General features: G+C 40.1%; 1 long non-coding RNA gene across 1 annotated transcript in view; it reads left to right on the top strand.

Moving 5' to 3' along the window:
* The window catches only part of LOC145512185 (uncharacterized), a 44,862-nt gene that overhangs the window by 15,726 nt on the left and 8,844 nt on the right, over nt 1–20,292 (top strand). Inside the window, exons 6-7 of the long non-coding RNA XR_014058377.1 lie at nt 3,835–3,973; nt 4,315–4,356. This is a non-coding gene — a long non-coding RNA (uncharacterized LOC145512185). The remainder of the gene's footprint in view (nt 1–3,834; nt 3,974–4,314; nt 4,357–20,292) is intronic.

Genomic DNA, 20,292 nt, shown 5'->3' with positions numbered 1-20,292 from the left:
ATGGCTTAATAACTCATTTCTTCTTAAGTGTTAAATAATATTCCATTGTCTGAATGTACCACAACTTTTTATCCATTCACCTACTAAAGGACATCCTGGTTGCTTCCCAGTTTTGGCAGTTATGAATAAAGCTGCTATAAACATCCGTGTGCAGGCTTTAATGTGGTCATAAATTTTCAATGACTGTGAGTAATTGCAAAGGAATGCAATCACTGAATTTTGTGGTAAAAGTATGTTTCACTTTTTAAGAAACCACCAAAGTTTCTTCCAGAGTGTCTGTACCATTCTACATCCTTACCAGCAATGAATAAGAGTTTCTCTTGTTCCACATTGTTGTCATTATCTGGTGTTGTCAGTGTTCTGGATTTTCACTGTCTTAATAGATATGCAGTCATATTTTGTTGCTGTTTTAATTTGCATTTCTCTCCTGACATATGATGTGGATCATCTCCAATGCTAATTTCCCATCATCTTCTTTGATGAGTTATCTGTTAAGGTCTTTGGCCCATTTTTTAAATCAGGCTGCTTATATTCTTACTATTGAGTTCTAAGAATTCTTTGTATGTTTAGGATAACAGACCTGTATCAGATGTTTTTTGAAAATATTTCCCCCCTACCTGTAGCTTGTCTTTTAATGCTCTTTACAGTGCAGAGCAGAAAATTTTAACTTTAATGAAGTCCAGTAATGAATTCTCTCTTTTATGGATCATGCCTTTGGTGTTGTATCTAAAAAGTCATCACCAAATTTAAAGTCATCGAGATTTTTCTCCTGTTATTTTCTAGGAGCTTTGTAGTTTTGCATTTTATACTTGGGTGTGTGATCCATTTTGATTTAATTTTTGTGAAGGGTATAAAGTCTGTGTCTAGATTCTTTTTTTTTTTGCATGTATAATAGATGTCTAATTGTCCAATATGGGGATTTTGGATACTGTACTATACAACTCATTGCACATAAAGAAATGGAGCACTTCTCTCTAATCAGAAATACTAGAAGTGCAGGGAATGTGGGTTTTTGCAGCACTGACAGCCCATGATATAAGCTCTGGTTGCCTTAACATCCTTTGGAAAAAATAAGAAGAGTCAGAAATGACCTCAAGATTGTATCTTTGCACATTGTGTATGTTCCTAAGGTAACATAGGAGAGCACTGGAAATTTCACTTCTAACTAATCAAGGAAGGATTCCCAAGACATTCCCTTCAAAGGAAAATGGGCTTCTACTGATGATTCATTGCTTCTGTAGACTTTGATTTAAAGATATTGGAAATTTAGCCTCTTAAAGATGTGCAAGTCAAGCAAGCATGCAGAAAAATTTTATTTTCAAGAGTCTGCAAGCAAACATTAAACATTTGACTAAAACAGACCAGAGAAGGCACATAAAATCAGAATTCCAGATTTTGCAAGACCCTTTCCCTTAATAATCCAACCAATGACTGGGAAAAAGAGTACCACTGGAAGAACATAACTGTGACTATTCTTGCCTAAATGAAATGGAGAATTAAACCAAATATCCAGATAATTCATAGCTGCTATCTCAGAACTGGGTTGGTAGAAGAGAGTGGGAAAGAAACATAACATTAGGGGAAAGGAGACATGAGTTTTGAGGTTCAATACTGCATGATCGTGTCTTCTGTCAGATAAGTATTTATACATTGGACGCTCAAAGTTAGGCTTACTGTTTGGGTAGATTAAAAGGATAACAGTCCTTATAGATGAAAACATGGCTCTAAACAGAGCCTCTGGATAGCTTTAACCTAACTCTATGCTGCTATTCAAAACGTGGGTTTCATGACCATTCTTCAGATTTAATCAATACGTGATCTACCGGTCACACCTGGTTCCCAGTACCCGATTTGCTTCAACACATCGTGCCATGTGTTTGATCAGCAAAGGTCTTCTGTTTGTAGTCCATTTGTCTCAGAGAAAGGGTTGGCTCAGTCCAGTAGTCCTAGCCTTGTCTCTGGGAACTGCCTTTCTTCTACAGGGATTATCCTCAGGCAGCTATGTTCAAAATATATGACCCTGCCCCTTAGTTAGGTTCAGCTGACTGGGCCAAGTGGACACTGGGCCAAAATGTGCCAAACTCTCTCTCCTAAAAAATTCTAATAATGAGATAGGAAATATGAGTAATAAGCTGACCCGTGTCAGTAGCAACTTGCTACAGAGATGATCTGTATATTGGCCAGAGTCCTTTTGTTACCAGGAAAAAAGCTGACTTTGCTCATTTATTGTAATGAATACTTATTAGAATGTGGATAACTTGGAGAATTATTGGGAAAGCTAAAAATCCTGAAAAGCACAGAACCAAGACAACCTTGAGACTTTAATAAATGGTAACTTCAGGAATCGTTTTATGGGGAAAACAGGCTGCTCCTTGTACTACGACCAGAATAGATGAGTTTCAACCGTTTTGAATCTCTTTAAATTTCTTATCAAGATTCAGATTCCTGGGAGCGAACATCTAATTGGCCTGTTTTGGATTCTGTGGCTTCCCAATTCACTAGGGCAGTACGTGCTAAGTCACTTCAGTTGTTTCCGACTCTTTGCAACCCCATGGACTGTAGCCCACCAGGCTCCTCTGTCCATGGGATTCTCCAGGCAAGAATACTGGAGTTGGTTGCCATGCCCTTCTCTAGGGGATCTTCCCAACCCAGGGATTGAACCCGGGTCTTTTAAGCCTCCTGCATTGATAGGCAGGTTCTTTACCACTAGCATCACCTGGGAAGCCCAGTAGGACCCCAATTTATAATTCCACCAGGCTGTACTCAAAAGAGAAATTATGCTTTTTTCAAAAGGAAATTGGAGTGATGGTGGAAAGGGATATGAATGTTAGACAGTCAAAACCAACAACATTCAGTGTCAACAAAGATGTCCTGCTCCACCTTTTTCTAGAGATGAGACTATTCTATCTTCCTAGGATTCCATGAGAAGCTCCACTATCCTTCCAGCAAATTCCTTTTTCTGTTTAAGCTGGCTTGAGTGGTTTATGTTACTTTCAATCAAAGGAGTCTTAACTGAGACACTGCTCCTCCATTTCTGCAAGAAATGAACCTCAGCTTTGGCCCTCACTTGAAAGAGACCTGTGTATTGATTGGGCAGCCCATAAGAAACCAGCGATCAGAAATAGTGTAAACCAAATGAGCTGTGCATGGTGGCCTCAGATCAGTGTCCCCAATCTGTTCATTTCGATTCACTGAGACTTTCCATGCCCAGTCACGCCATCTTCTCCAGCTCCTGAGTAGATAATAGAACAATTTTTAAATACAACAAGGGATGTGATGTTGGAAATGCTTTCACAGAAAGCCAACCAAGCCTGGAGCCATGGTAACAATGCAGATGCATGCTTTATTACCTTGAACCCTAAAGGACAGAATATGCTTATTGAATCCCATGGCTCCCAGGCTAGTAAAAGACAAATATCTCAGGGCAAGGATATTCTGTGGTCTATTTTCCTTGGAGAAAGAAATGGAATTTCTCTCTATTAAACTGAGTGAATGGGCAGGGCAGCTCTTTGGACCACAGAAATAGTGGGTGGGTTCTATAAAGATTTCAGAATTCCCTTCTACAGAGGTGTTCTTGCTTGAAAGAATAATATTATTATAATATGAGCAGCAAGAGTAATAGTAATACTCAATGCTTTAAGCAGTTACTATCTTAGTAGCACTGTACTAAGTGCTTAAGATTAGTGTTTTTCCCCTAATGGAGTTGTTGTCTATGTCTTCAAAAAGGAAAATAGTCATGTGATATGAGTAGGTTTCCTGCTCACACAACTCTGATGACCTTGTCTGAATCTCTCCTTGGTCACAGCATTTTCTCTGTGTTTTGTGATTATTCAGGTCAATTCAAAATGTATTCACTGGCCCAGTGTTGGAAAACTGTAATGGAGGAAGTGCATAAAGAAGAGAAATAAGTCATGTGCCTGCCCTCAAGGAGCTCACAGAAGAATGGAAAAGACCAAGACAAAAAAGCTAATAGGTAAATCACAGTATACTACAGGTTCCCATTTATGTGTTTTCCAGTTCTCTGGCTATAGAGAGCAGGTACAAATGAGAAAACATTTCCTCATGGTGTGGGAAGGGCAGGGAAGAAAGTAACATTAAATTTGCTTGAGGGTTGAAAAGTAGTCTGGATGTTGATGTGCATGTGTGCTGAATTGCTTCAGTCATGTCCAACTCTTTGTGACCCCATGTACTGGGGCCCACCAGGCTCCTCTGTCCATGGGATTCTCCAGGCAAGAATACTGGAGTGGTTTGCCATGCCCTCCTCCAGAGGATCTTCCCCATCCAGGGGTTGAATCTGTGTCTTCTGCATTGTAGGTGGATTCTCTACTGCTGAGCCACCCGGGAAGCCCCTGCAAGGTGGGTGAAGTGGTTATTACCTCTCCTGCTCTTTCTTGAGGATCCAAGACATTTCATCCAACTTGAAACCCTCTCTCTCATGCTCATCAATCTCACATCTTAGACAGAGAATTGCACCTAGTAGGTGCTCGATAAAGCACCTAGTAGGCACTTGAACTGTTCAAAGAATGTCAGGTCCCCAAGCCAGATTCTTCTCCATTGTTTTAAAAATAAAATTCAACAAGTTGTGTTTTTCTGTGAAAGGTATAGACTGGCATGTTTAAGATAAAGTGTAAATCATTCTAAGTTTGGACTGTGTGAAAGACTCTGAGATTCCTTCCTTTTTGGGAAGAGGGAGAGAAAGGTGATATATATATATAGACTGATGCAATTAATGATGAAATTTTCTTAAGTGAGGCTAAACTTAAAACATTACAATCTTCTTGCTCATCCTCTGGGAGTATAGGCTTCCAAGATCTTATGTTTGCTAAGCATTCTGACCTCTTGACCTCAACTCCACCACTTTTTTCCTGCTCTCCACCTGGCCACACAGGCCTCCCCGAGGCTCCTCACACAAAGATAAGCATTCCTTATCTGGATTTGCTGCCATAGTCAGACATGTCTCTAAAAAGCAAAACAACATGGAATGGCACTAGGATGCCAGATGCTGCCCCTACCTAACTGAGTGTTCTTGGGCAGTAATGCCCTTGGATTGGAGCTCAGTTTCCTCATTAGATAAACAGGGACAGTAGGTCCTGACCACATACTTCACTGAGCTGTTAAGAGGGCTAACTGAGATACTACGTATGAGAATGTTTTGAACATTTTCTATATTTTTTCACATTAAAATTTTAATGTTTTCTTTTCCATTTTATTTATTTTTAAATTGGAGTACAAATGTTTACAATGTTGTGAATTGGCTAGTTTGAACTGAACTGATGCATACATTCCCTCCCCCTTGAGCCTCCATCCCACCCCTCTAGGCCATCACAGAGCACTGAGCTGAGCTCCTTGTACTATACAGCAGCTTCCCAGTAACTATCTATTTTACACATTTTGTTGTTGTTCACTTGCTCAGTCATGTCCAGCTCTTTACAACCCCATGGACTGCAGTATGCCCAGCTGCCCTGACCTTCAGTATCTCTCAGAGTTTGCTCAAACTCATGTCCATTGTGTTGGTGATGCCTTCCAACCATTTCATCCTCTGTCACCCCTTCTCCTCCTGCTCTCAATTTTCCCAGCATCAGAGGCTTGTCCAATGAGTCAGCTCTTCACATCAGGTGGTCAAAGTATTGGAGTTTCAGCTTCAGCATCAGTCCTTCCAATGAATATTCTGGGTTGATTTCCTTTAGGATTGACTGGTTTGATTTCCTTGAAGTCCATCCAAGGGCCCTGGCTCAGAACCAGCTACCATGACTTCTGTTGCATTGTATGAGTCAAAGCAAGTCACTCAGCAATCCCATATTCAAAGGAAGGATTCCTGATCTTGATGGAATGGGATATAAATCCATTTTGAAACATTGATTGGGCTTGCCTGGTGGCACAGATGGTAAAGAATCTGCCTGCAATGCAGGAGACCCAGGTTCAGTCCTTGGGTTAGGAAGATCCCCTGGAAAAGAGAATGACTACCCACTCCAGTATTCTTGCCTGAAGAATTCCATGGACAGAGGAGCCTGGCAGGCTGCAGTCCATGGGATCATAAAGAGTCAGACAGGACTGAGCGACTAACACTGCAGCATGGATAGATGGAGGTATGAAGGACTGTGGCTCTTTCGGGGGCAATCAACTGCCACCCCTATCCCCATTAGCCAATTTTGGTCCCTTTCATTAATAGAAATGCTGATATTCTTAATGTTATACCAGTTATTTTGACAAAAAGAGAAACCCTCAGGTAGAAATTGCATATGGCATCAGGGGCCCAGAGAGAGAGAGAGAGAGAGAGAGTGATTTATCCAAGGTCATAGAGCAAGTGAGCAGAGCAGCCAGGCCAAGTACTTCCTACATCATTTCTGTTCTGTTCTCAGCTACTTTGCACCACACCTCATTCAGTTACAGGTTGTTTCCTAATGCTTCAGGACTTCTACAAGCAAGCATCTACATCTGTGCTTCTCAAAGTGTTTGCGATGAAGGGCCCGTTTCTATTGCTGTTGCTTTGTGTTGGCTTTGTTTCTAATCCATCATGGACTTTCACTAGTATGAAGCTCCTGCCAGGAACAACTCATCATGTCAACCTGACAGCATTCAAACTGCTTTATACTCTACTGTATGAAGTGAGGCCCCGATCACACACTTGGCTGTCACTGCCATGTCAAATTGCTACCACATTTTTTGTTTGTTTGCTTTTAATTAATGTGTTTATTTTTAACTGGAGGATAATTGTCTGACAATGGAGTGTTTGTTTCTGCCATAGACCAGCGCGAATCAGTCATAACTGTACTATATTCTCTCCCTCTTGAGCCTTCCTCTCACCTACCCCATCTCACTCCTCTAGGTCATCACAGAGGCCAGGCTGGGCTGCCTGTGTTGTACAGCAGGTTCCCACCAGATAACTATTTTACACAAGGTAGTATATGTATGTCAATGTTAATCTCAATTTGTCCCACTCTTTCCTTTCCCCTGCTGGGTCCACAAGTCTGTTAAATGCTTGCTCTTGCTTTCTGAAATTCTCTCACTGCAGATGGGTAACAAGCAGTTGGCAGAGTGATGTCACACCTTGAGTAGCATTGCTTTGCATCCATTGTCTGATCTTATCTTCATCATGTCCCAAGGAAGTAGGAAAACTGGGATTTTGTGGTCAGTTTGAATCAAATATGAAAAACTGTCCTAGGAAAGCAAAGGGTTTATCGAAGGTCCCCCAGGGCCCTGGACACCCTGTCCAGTACTCTTCTCATCATGCGCCATATTCCTCTGCCTCCCTAAATTACATTTTAAAACAAGCAAACATGCTTAAAGAAATCAGCTTTCTCTTCACATCCCAAGTCCTAAGCTTACCCTGAGTTACTGAGGCTGATAAACGTTTACCTTTTACACTGGGGATTTATGCATTATTTACATAATCAGATGCCCCCCCTCCCATGCTCAGAGAAATTAACTCAAAATGCAGTTAGATGATAATTCACATTTAAACACTTAATGGGCTCTTCATCACTCCCCTAAGTGTGTGTGGGTCCTAGGGTGGTGATGAGGAGTTTTCTCCCTGGTGCTTTGCAAAGGAAAGTTGCCAAGGCAGCAGAACCACAGGCCCTGCTTACATGCAGAGTAAATAATTCTCCTTGGGCTGACACAGGCAAAGTCAGAGAATGGGAAGTGCAGAAGGGCAGCAGGCCTGCCACTTGAAGATGTCTCAGTCCCATTTCTGCCATTTTGGAGTGTTGCATAGATGGGGCACAGAGCATTCACTAGCCCCACGGGCCCTCACCTGCTCCTGCCTCTCTTTTCCTATTCCATAGTTTAGCCAAGAAGGAGAAACCTTTGGGGCAGAGATCCTGTATGTCTGCCATGGGTCCTAGAAACTATATGACTCTAGTCTTAGATGGGGCATAATTTCCCCTGAGTCCTCTTTGGGGCTTAGGATCTGTGTTCCTGAGTGTAGCCTTTCACTTTGACTTAGTAGAACTTATGATCCTCAGACTCTTGTGCAAGTTACAAAGAGGATGGAGGGGTCCAGACAAATAATGCCCCAGGATTTTATATGTCACTAGTTAAGTCTCAGGTGTGTCAGACTGACATCAAGATACAAGCAGATTTCTTGGATCTGAGAGTTCAGCAAGGGAGCCTGGACACTTAGGTTCCTAGAAGTTCAAGTCTAGTGGGGGAGGATTCTTCAAGCATCATTTAATCCAGTGTTTGCTAACTGTGCTGTGTATCCTCATTGTTTTATATATTTTCTTTGAACAAAAGGTTCAATATCTTGAAGGGGGTGGTAAGCCAAAAGAAATAACTGAGTTAGTCGCACCCCATCATTTCTAAATACAGTAACTGAGGCTCAACATGGAGTATAACATGTGACAGAAGTGCTGATGGTTTTTCCCTCTGGCCAGGACTTTGTCTACCACCCTCTTTTGACACTTCAGTTCCTCTGTTTCCAAAGCTTTTCCCACATTCAGTCGGAGGATGGACCTGTTTAAGTTGCCCCCTAACACTTTGGAGAGCCCTCTTTGCTGCTGCAAGGTCTCACACATTCCCTCTGTCCTGAACACTCCCACAGATGCTCACTCAGCTGGTGCCCTGGTGGCACTGAGATCTTCTTGATCTAATGTGACCTCAGAGAGTAGTTTTTCACTCCTTTCCCCTTACAAAGTACATTCTTTCTCATCATAAAAACATGTGCTAGGTACCTCCTTCCACATATCCATGCTTTATTTTCTTAAAGGTTTTATTAGCAACTAAACTTGTGTATTTATTCATGAGATTAGTAATACTTATCTCTCTTAACAGAATGTAAAGTCACAAGATCAAGTGCTTTCTCTCAACTATCATTTTATCCTCAAGTCCTAGTTCACTGCCTGTCCCATAGTAATTAATCCTTGAATGAATGAAAGTCTATCTTCATTTTGTATACCAAGGTACAAGACCTTCAGAGTAATATCAATTTACTCCAGTGTTCAGTGGTATTTGTCACCACAAATTGCCCCTGATCACACTCATCACGTGCATTTATGAAGGCATCTACATGAATCCCTCATCTCTGAGATGCTCACAGCTGAGCTCTCTGAAAATATCTCATCTGGTGTGATGGCCATAGAAAAAGCATCCAAACCCACTTGGCCTTGGTTTCCTGGGTAACCAAGGTTGTGTGCATAGATACACATGACCAAGCAGGACTCTCCCAGGGATATAAGCATTGAAGACTCAGATACTAGCTTCATGTTTTTCGCTCTCTCAAGGAGCCATTACCTGAGGCCAACAACCAGTTCAGTGGCTTCATCTCTGGGGTCAGATCCACACTCTCAGGGGACAAAGTGACCAACACAAGTACAAATTTTACGTCCAAGTTCAATGAATGCTCAAGCTCCAGTTTGTGCAAGATGGAGCGGTATGTTAAGTTAATTCATGTTTTCTTGCATATGTGCTATTGAAATCAGACAAAAATTAAATAGCACATTCTTCTACACATGGACAGAAAGTCATGTCTAGTATTTTAGACTAAATACATCCCCTTTCGCTTTGCCTTTCTTTTTGCTCAAGAGGATATACAAGACTGTGACCACAATTCCCTTTATACCATTAGCCTAATAACTGATGCCACCAAAGTCTCAAGTTCTAGCAAGACAGAACTTTGTGAAGAATAAAAGTTGCACACTGGGGGATCATGAGAACAAGAATGAATAATAGGCTTATTGTGATTGGCCAGGGGCTTCTCTGGTAGCTTGGATGGTAAAGAATCTGCCTGCAATATAGGAGACCTGGCTTCGATCCCTTGGTTGGGGGGTGGTCCCCTGGAGAAGAGAATGGCTACCCACTGTAGTATTCTTGCCTGGAGAGTTCCGTGGACAGAGGAGCCAGGGTGGGCTACATACAGTCCATGGGGTAACAAAGAGTCAGACATCTGAGCAACTACATTTTTACTTTTCACTATGATTGGCCAACATAGTATGTCTCTTAATTAATCAGTAGCTGTCATTTAAAAATCAAGAGTTTCTCATAGAAATCCAGATTTCCAGATCCTCTTAAAAAATTGGAAGATTTGAGGAGAACAAGATGGTAGAGGAGTAGGTGGATGTGGAGTACATCTCTCTTCACAGATACATCATAAATACACCTTCAGACACAGAAGTGCATGCAGAACACCAGCTGAGAGTGGACAGGAGTACCTGACCAGTGGAAAATAATATATAGAACCATACAAAACTCAGTAGGACAAAGGAACTAGGGGGAAAACAGGAGTGTTAGTAGGACTAGCCCTCGGTGGGTGGGGGAAATGAAGCAGGGGTCCAATCCCCACATCGGGGCAATTGTCTGAGTCAGAAGAGAAGCATTTAAGGCTGAGAGTGAAACAGCTGATCTGTGGCAGCCTAAATGGAATGAGAATCAGACAGGCCTTGATGCAGCCATACATATCCTGGACAGGGACACAGGTCCCCTGGAAGGTGCAGTGGCTGAGAACTGGAGTTTAGGGTTTGTGGAGCAATCCCAGGGCAAGGGCTGCTGTTGACTGTGGAGAGACAGATCGAGGGGATGTGAGGGAGGAGACTGTGGTGGGAAATGCCTGTGGAGGAAAGCTGGACAGCCATGGAAGCAAGACAATACTGCTGAGTCACGCGTAGCAGGTGGAGCCATCACCATAGTCTGTCTCCCCACATGCCAGCATCAGCAGCTGAACAATAGAGAGGCTGGCCCATCAAACAACTGACACACTGAACTACAGAGTAAGATCCCATCCAGGGTGCCCCTTTAAGTGCCTGACATGCCAATCTACAGAGTAGGACCCCAGCTGGGAGGGCCATCTATGTGCCTGAATGGGCAGAGCTATGAAGAAAGACTGGCCAAAGAGGCCTCCTAATCACCAGCTACAAGAGGCTCAAAAAAAGACTCTGATAGGGCCATAACTCCTGTGGCAGAGGTAGTCCATGTCCCTGCACACTTGGCACCACCAGGGTCCCCGCTAGTCAAGCAGTTGCACTACCTTCATGCTCAACTCTGAGCCTTTGGAGTGGGAGCACTGAATCCAACATCCTAGGCTACCAGAGAACTAACTTCAATACTTTGGCCACCAGATGTGAAGAACTGACTCATTAGAAAAGACCCTGATGCTAGGAAAGAGTGAAGGTAAGAAGAGAAGGGGATGACAGAAGATGAGACAAATGGCATTGCTGATTCGATAGACAAGAGTTTGAACAAGCTCCAGGAAATTTGTGATGGACAGGGAAGCCTGGCGTGCTGTAGTCCATGGGGTCACAAAGAGTCAGATACGAATGAGCGACAACTGAACTGAACTGAACTGAACCCTAGGGAGTATCAAATAGTGAGAACTCACACAAAGGAAACCATTGAATACAAGACCCAGCATCACCCAACCACCAGTAGCACCCTGTGCAGGATGCCTCATCTAAACAACAAACAAAACAAAAATACAGACCAAATCATCAACAGACAGGATTACCACCTCACTCAGCCTTGCCCATCAGAGGAAAAACAAACAAATAAAACTCAGCACAAATCTCACCCTGTATGAAGCTTACACAAACCACTGGACCAATCTTAGGAGGGCAGAAAACAAAAGGAAGAAAGAAATCAACCTTGAAGACTGGGAAAAGGAGACCTCTAACACAATAAGTTAAAAAAAATAATGAAAAGGCAGAGAAATACTACACAAATGAAGGAGCAAATTAGAAACAAGGAAGTCCAAATAAATGAAGAGGAAATAGGCAAACTGCCTGAAGAAGAATTCAGAATAATGATAGTAAATATGATTTTAAAAAAAGCCTTGAAAACAAAATGGAGAAAATGCAAGAATCAATTAACAAAGACCTAGAAGAATTAAATAATAAACAATCAGAGACAAACAACACAATTACTGAAATTAAAAATACTTTAGAAGGAATCAATAGCAGAATATCTGAAGCAGAAGGATGAATCAGTGAGCTGGAAGATAAAATGGTGGAAATAACTTCTGAAGAGCAGAATAAAGTAAAAAGAATGAAAAGAACTGAGGATAGTCTCAGAGATCTCTGGGACAATATCAAATGCACCAACATTCAAATTACAGGGGTCCCAGAAGAAGAAGAGAGAAAGAAAAGGTATGAGAAAATTTTTGAAGAGATTATAGTTGAAAATTTCCCCAATGCAGAAAAGGAAATAGTCAATCAAGTCCAAGAGGCACAAAGAGTCCCACACAGTATAAACCCAAGGAGAAAAACACCAAGACACATACCAATCAAACTAACAAAGACTAAACACAAAGAAAGAATATTAAAAGCAGCAAGGGAAAAGCAACAAGTAGCATACAAGGGAAACCCCATATGCTTAACAGCTGATCTTTCAGCAGAAACTCTGCAGGCCAAAAGGGAATGGCAAGATGTATTTAAAGTACTGAAAGGGAAAACTCTTCAACCAAGATTATTCTACCTGCCAAGGACCTACTTCAAAATTCATGGAGAAATCCAAAGCTTTTCAGACAAGCAAAAGATAAGAGAATTCAATATCATCAAATCAGCTTTACAACAAATGTTAAAGGACTTATATTGTCAAGAAATACAAGAGAAGAAAAAAGATCTACAAAATCAACCCTAAACAATTAAGAAAATTGCAATAGGAAAAATTTCTTTAAATGTAAATAGATTAAATACTCCAATCAAAAGACACAGACTGGGTGAATGGATACAAAAACAAGATCCATATATATGCTGTCTGAAACTAACTTCAGACCTAAAGACACATACAGACTGAAAGTGAGAGGATGGAAAAATATATTCCATGCAAATAGGAAGCAAAAGAAAGCTGGAGTAGCAATCCTCATATCAGACAAAATAGACATTAAAATAAAGATTACAAGAGATAAGGAAGAGCAGTACATAACGATAGAGGGATCAATCCAAGAGGAAGACATAACAATTGTAAATATCTATGCACCCAACATAGGAGCACCTCAATACATAAGACAAACACTAACAGACATAAAAGGAGAAATTGACAGTAACACAATAATAGTAGGAGACTTTAACACCCCTCTCTCACCAATGGACAGATCATCAAAACAGAAAATTAATAAGAAAACACAAGTCTTAAATGATACATTAGATGAGATGGATCTCATTGATATCCTCAGGACATTCCTCCAAATGCAGAAGAATACACCTTCTTCTCAAGTGCACATGGAACATTCTCCAGGATACACCATCTTGGGTCACAAATCAAGCCTCAGTAAATTTAAGAAAATTGAAATTGTATCAAGCATCTTCTCCAATCACAATTCTATGAGACTAGATATCAATTATAAGGAAAAAAAATGGTAAGAAACACAACATATGGAGATTAAACAACACGTTTCTAAATAGCCAACAGATTACTGAAGAAATCAAAAAGGAAATCAAAAAAATTCTAAAAACAAATGACAACAAAAACACGACAACTCAAAACCTATGGGATGCAGCAAAAGCAGTTCTAAGAGGGAAGTTTATAGCAACACAATCCTACCTCAAGAAACAAGAAAAACATTGAATAGACAACCTAACTTCACACCTAAAACAACTGGGAAAAGAAGAACAACTCCCCCCCAAAATTAGTAGAGGGAAAGAAATCATAAGGATCAGAGCAGAAGTAGATGAAAAAGAAATGAAAGAAACAACAGTAAAGATTAATAAAACTAAAAGCTGGTTCTTTGAGAAGATAAACAAAATTGACAAACCTTTAGCCAGACTCATCAAGAAAAAAAGAGAGAAGAATCAAATCAACATAATTAGAAATAAAAAAGGAGAGGTTACAAGAGACAATGCAGAAGTACAAAGGATTGTAAGAGACTATTACAAACGACTATAGGGCAATAAAATGGATAACCTGGAAAAAATGGACAGATCTTTAGAAAAGTTCAATCTTCTAAGACTGAACCAGGAAGAAATAGAAATTATGAACAACCCAATTGCAAGCACTGAAACTGAAGCTGTGATCAAAAATCTCCCCCCAAACAAGCCCAAGACCAGATGGCTTCACAGGTGAATTCTGTCAACCATTTAGAGAAGAGCTAATGCCTATCCTTATAAACCTCTTTCAAAAAATTGCAGAGGAAGGAACACTTCCAAACTCATTCTACGAGGCCACCATCACCCTGATACCAAAACCAGACAAAGACAACACACAAAAAAAGAAAACTACAGGCCAATATCACTGATGAACATAGATGCAAAACTCCTCAACAAAATTTAGCAAACAGAATTCAGCATCACATCAAAAAGCTCATACACCATGATCAAATTGGGTTTATTCCAGAGATGCAAGGATTCTTCAATATACACAAAACAATCAATGAGATACACCATATTAACAAGTTGAAAGATAAAAACCATATGATAATCTCAATAGATGCAGAAAAAGCCTTTGGCAAAATTTAGCACCCATTTATGATTAAAACTTTTCAAAAAATGGGCATAGAAGGAAACTATCTCAACATAGTAAAGGCCATATATGATAAGCCTATAGCAAACATTATTCTCAATGGTGAAAAACTGAAAATATTCCCCCTAAGATCAGGAAAAAAACAAGGGCATCCATTTTCATCACTATTATTCAACATAGCTCTGGAAGTCCTAGATACAGCAATCAGAGAAGAAAAAGAAATGAAAGAAATCCAGTTCAGAAAAGAAGAAGTAAAGCTCTCACTGTTTGCAGATGACATGATACTGTATATAGAAAACCCTAAAGACAGTATCAGAAAGTTACTAGAGCTAATCAGTGAATTTAGCAAAGTTGCAGGATACAAAATCAATACACAGAAATCACTTGCATTTCTGTACACTAACAATGAAAAATCAGAAAGAGCAATTAAGGAATCAATCCCATTCATTATTGCAACAAAAGAATTAAATATCTAGGAATAAACTTACTTGAGGAGACAAAAGAACTGTACACAGAAATAAACTAATTTAAAAAAAGGAAAAAAAGAAAAAAAAGAATTGTACACAGAAAATTATAAGACACTAATGAAAGAAATCAAGATGACATAAACAGATGGAGAGATATTCCATGTTCATGGGTAGGAAGAATCAATATTGTGAAAATGAATATACCACCAAATGCAATCTATAGGTTCAATGCGATCCCTATCAAATTACCAGTGACATTTTTCACAGAACTAGGACAAAAAGTTTCACAATTCATATGGAAACACAAAAGACTCCTAACAGTCAAAGCAGTCTTGAGAAGGAAGAATGGAGCTGGGGGAATCAACCTTCCTGACTTCAGATTATACAACAAAGCTACAGTCATCAAGACAGTATGGTATTAGCACAAAAACAGAAGCATAGACCAATGGAACAAGATAGAAAGCCCAGAAATAAACCCATGCACCTATGGATACCTTATATTTGACAAAGGAGGCAAGAATGTACAATGAGGCAAAGACAGCCTCTTCAATAAATGGTGCTGGGAAAACTGGACAGCTACATGTAAAAGAATGAAATTAGAACACTTCCTAACACCATACACAAAGATAAACTCAAAATGGATTAAAGACCTACATGTAAGACGAGAAACTATAAAACTCTTAGAGGAAAACATAGGCAGAATGCTTGATGATGTAAATCAAAGCAAGATCCTCCATGACTCACCTCCTAAAGTAACAGAAATAAAAACAAAAGTAAACAGACGAGGCCTGATTAAACTTAAAAGGTTTTACACAGCAAAGGAAACTATAAGCAAGGTAAAAAGACAACTCTCTGAATGGGAGAAAATAATAGCAAATGAAACAACTGACAAAGGATTAATTTCCAAAATATACAAGCAGCTCATACACCTCAATACCAGAAAAACAAACAACCCAATCAAAAAGTGGGAAAAAGACCTAAACAGACATTTCTCCAAAGAAGACATACACATAGCTAACAGACACATGAAAATATGCTCAGCATCGCTCATTATTAGAGAAATGCAAATCAAAACTACAATGAGCTATCACCTCACACCAGTCAGAATGGCCACCATCAAAAAGTCTACAAACAATAAATGCTGGAGAGAGTGTGGAGAAAGAGGAATGCTCTTGCACTGTTGGTGGGAATGTAAATTGATACAGCCTCTATGAAAGATGGTATAGAGACTCCTTAAAAAACTAAACCACTGTATGACCCAGCAATCCCACTCCTAGGCATATACCCTGAGGAAACCAAAACTGAAAAAGACACATGTGTCCCATTGTTCATTGAAGCGCTATTTACAATAGCTAGAACATGGAAGCAACCTAGATGTCCATCGACAGATGAATGGATAAAGAAGTTGTGGTACATATACACAATGGAATATTACTCAGCCATATAAAGGAATGTATTTGAGTCAGTCCTAATGAGGAGAATGAACCTAGAGCCTATTACACAGAGTGAAGTAAGTCAGCAAGAGAAAGATAAATATCATATTCTAATGCATATATATGGAATCTAGAAAAATGGTAGTGAAAAATTTAAAGAGCAGCAATGGAGAAACAGACATAGAGAATAGACTTATGGACATGGGGAGAGGGTAAAATGTATGGAAAGAGTAACATGGAAACTTACATTACCATATGTAAAATAGATAGCCAATGGGAAACTGCTGTATGGCTCAGGAAATTCAAACAGGGACTCTATCTACCTAGAGGAGTGGAATGGGGAGGGAGATGGGAGAGAGATTTTAAAGGGAGGGGATATATGTATACCTATGGCTGATTCATGTTGAGATTTGACAGAAAAATGACAAAATTTTGTAAAGCAATTATCTTTCAATAAAAAATAAATTAATTTAAAAAAATTGGAAGATCTGAGACTTCCATGGTGATCCAGTGGTTAAAAATTTGCCTGCCAATGCAGGGGACACAGGTTCAGTCCTGGGTCCGGGAAGATTCCACATGCTGCAGAATAACTAAGCCTGTGCATCTCAACTACTGAACCTGCCCACTTAGAGTCAGTCTATGCTCCACAATAAGAAAAGCCACTGCAGTGAGAAGTCCATGGGCACCACAATGAAAAGTAGCCCCTGCTCACAGCAGCTAAAGAAAGGCCACATGCAGCAGCAAAGACCCAATGCAGCCAAATAAATGAATCAAATAAAATTGCATTTAACTTTTAAAAAATGGAAGATCTGGCAACATCAAGTTGATGTCATAGCTTGATTGGCCTAGAAAGTAGTCACTGAGAAAGATTTGGGTATAGGTAGTTTTTGTGGAAATCAATTCCGGAAATCAATAGTAAGGGAGCAGGAAGTTAAAATGGACAAGGATTAAAAGCTGACTGAAGAGTAACTATTGCTGGAAGAAACAGAGGCTTGATTGCACTGGAATTTCTAGGATATAGGCAGAAAGCTTTCCAAAATTAATGACCTGAAAGACCAGAGGCTGTGATATTTATGCCCCAGTGCCCCTCTCCTTGAGAGATATTAACTTCCTAACACTTCTGCATACATTGCAAGCCAAGCCAGGTTTGTTCATAGGCTGATTTGACTGCCATAACTGGAAAAGATTGTAGCTATAAAAAGAAAGACAAGGAGTACAAGTCTGAGGTGAGATGCTGTCCTTGGTGAGTCAGAAATATCCACCACAGTTGCAGTTTAAATCAGAAGCAGAACATGAGGATGTGACAAAGTACCAAAAAAGCATATGCTACCTATTAGATGCACTAGCTAATAACTATAGTTCCTCCGAGTATGCAATATTTCTTTTGATATATATCTTGGTTAGAAGATGGAGTGTTTTATTTCCACTTGTCTTTTTCTACTTTGATGGTTCTTATTCTATAGATCAGGGGCTGATGTGAGAGTTATACCAACAGTTAAGTATATCCACCCCACTTATATATTCCAGGACTAGGCAGATCCATGAACCCCCTGGATCTGCTGTTAGATGGACTTGGGTCAGGATTTTATTTATTATCAGTTCTCCTAAACTTCTATTCTAACCAAGGGACCATGATTATATTTTGATCATAGCATCACTGTGATCTCTGACTTCGTATGCAATAGCCCTAGTACATTCTGGGTATTCTTCTTTTCTCTGTTAATACTCACTCTCATAAATTGCTTCAAATTCTTTAGGGAAGGATTAAGACAACGTTTTAAATAAACAAAATATTATAAATATTATTGTAGTGGCATTTCAGGGTCTTTCTTTATGAGGAACCAGTCTCCCTTCTGCCAATAAGCCCTGGATCTGAAAACTGATCATGTCTAAAAATTGAGTAAGGAATTGCAGTATTCCATTGCTAAGACTCATGTCAGCCTTTGCTTATCAATTCTCAATTATTTCCCATTATACAAATCAAGCAATACCCTAGTAAGCTGCTCAGATAACTCACCCCTAAAGATGTCATCATCTGTTAACAATTCTGACAGATCCTTGTGAGTCAAAGAACTCTGGTTGCATCTAGCTTTGGTACTAACGGTGACAACCTTTCCTCTGATACAAAATACTGCCAGCTGGCTTCTGAAATTCTGGAGCCCTGTTCCACCACAGTGTCTCTTGCAGTCAATACTGTCTTTCAGCAGTCAACTACCACTGAGCTTTTCAGTCATGCTGCTACCCCCTCAGTGGTATATTCCTAATTGTCCAGTGGAAGGTAGGACTTCTGAGCCCTCCCAGGGAAACAGTTAGGTAGTGGGCATTTGGTGGTACCCCATTCCAACATTTTTACTGCCCTAAACTTTACTATTCATTTTTTCAATGCTTTGCCATACCCAACTCATTTACTATAGTCCATCATCATTCAGAAGCTTTAAAGAATTATTCCAGAAGCTTGCCAGACTGGCTCCAGGTGTCCTCACCAGAATGCTAAGTCTTAAGTCACAGGAGAGTGCTCCCATATCAATAAATTCATCCACATATAGCTTTGCATTCTGTTCCACCTGGTACAACTCTATCAAGATCTTCTCTCCTGAATATTTCCCAGCTTCCTACTGGTGCATATTAACCAAGTCCTAAACTCTTTTTAGTGTGTTATTTTATTCTCTGGAAAGTGGTTTTATTTCACTTTACCTATGCTGAGACCTATTATTGGTCTAGTTACTGGTATGGAAGCAATGGTAGGAGGTAGGAAGAGATCAGTTTAAAAGTGGCATTATTTTGAGAAACATCACCTAGGAAATGTCTCCTGGAGAGAGAAAGCTATTCTCTAAGAAGAGAAAAGAGGCTGTGTCTATTGCCCAAAAGTGTTCATGGAAATCAAGGAGTTCAAGTTTAGACTCGTCTACCCAAGGGTCCCAAGTCCATGTTTCAGGGCCCCACTCTCTCTCTAACATAGTCCTCTTAGTATAGGAGATCTGTTAAATTTATGCATTCTATCTCCAGTCATAGGAGACAAGAGTCACTTTAAAACTGCCGTGGAGACTTTCTATGTTTTGCAATGTAAAGAAATTATTAAAAAAAAAATCTTTTCTAAGCACAAGAAGGATTCAATTCCACTCTAATCTCTGGAAAGCATAAAGAAAAATCTCCCAGAATTATTCACCAGAAAAATGAGAGGATAGAGCATTTATCCACAAGCTCCCATCCCCCATTCATTGAGGGTTGGCCCCCTGGGGTGTAACTTGCCCACATTTTGGACTTAACTTGTATGCAAACCATTATGCCCCACAGCATTAGGAAAGATCTTGAGGCAGAAAGACAGGATGTCGCTGTCCTATAATGACTTAGAGCTCACATGAATCTATACCCCCTATAGCTGAAATACTATAGGAATTGGGCTATGAGGATGTAACATGGTATCTTCATCTACCTTTAAAACAGCAGTCTCCAACTTTTTTTTGGCACCAAGGTCTGGTTTTGTGGACGACAATTTTTCCACAGACCAGGGTGGCCAGGCGGATGACTTCAGGATGATTCTCATGAGAAACATGCAACCCAGATTCCTCGCATTCACAGTAGGGCTCATGCTCCTGTGAGAATCTAATGCCACCACTGATCTGACAGGAAACAGAGCTCAGGTGGTAATGTGAGCAATGGGGAGCAGCTGTAAACACAGATGAAGCTTTGTTCACTTGCCTGCTGCTCATCTCCTGCTGTGTGACCCAGTTGCTAATAGGCCATGAATTGGTATTAGCCCATGGCCCAGAGATTGGACACCCCTGTTTAAAGGCATCTTCTAATGTCTAAGTTTTCATGTGGCAACAGTTATCTGGAGATAAGAAGTGAACTCTATATGTTTTCTATATGTACTCTGTATGTACCCTACACTTACCCAAATTATCTTGGTTTCCTGGGCAGCTTTACTAGTTCAGAAAATCTTACGTTACCTCTATAGACATTAGACTTTTAAATCTTGAATTAGAATAGCCAAAGAACATAAACCT

This window comes from Giraffa tippelskirchi, chromosome 7 (assembly GCF_054371585.1).
Source record: "Giraffa tippelskirchi isolate mGirTip1 chromosome 7, T2T-mGirTip1v1.2.pri, whole genome shotgun sequence".
Classification (NCBI taxonomy): domain Eukaryota; kingdom Metazoa; phylum Chordata; class Mammalia; order Artiodactyla; family Giraffidae; genus Giraffa; species Giraffa tippelskirchi.
The sequence above is the reverse complement of the archived record's forward strand: the minus strand, read 5'-3'. Positions and strand labels throughout refer to the sequence as shown.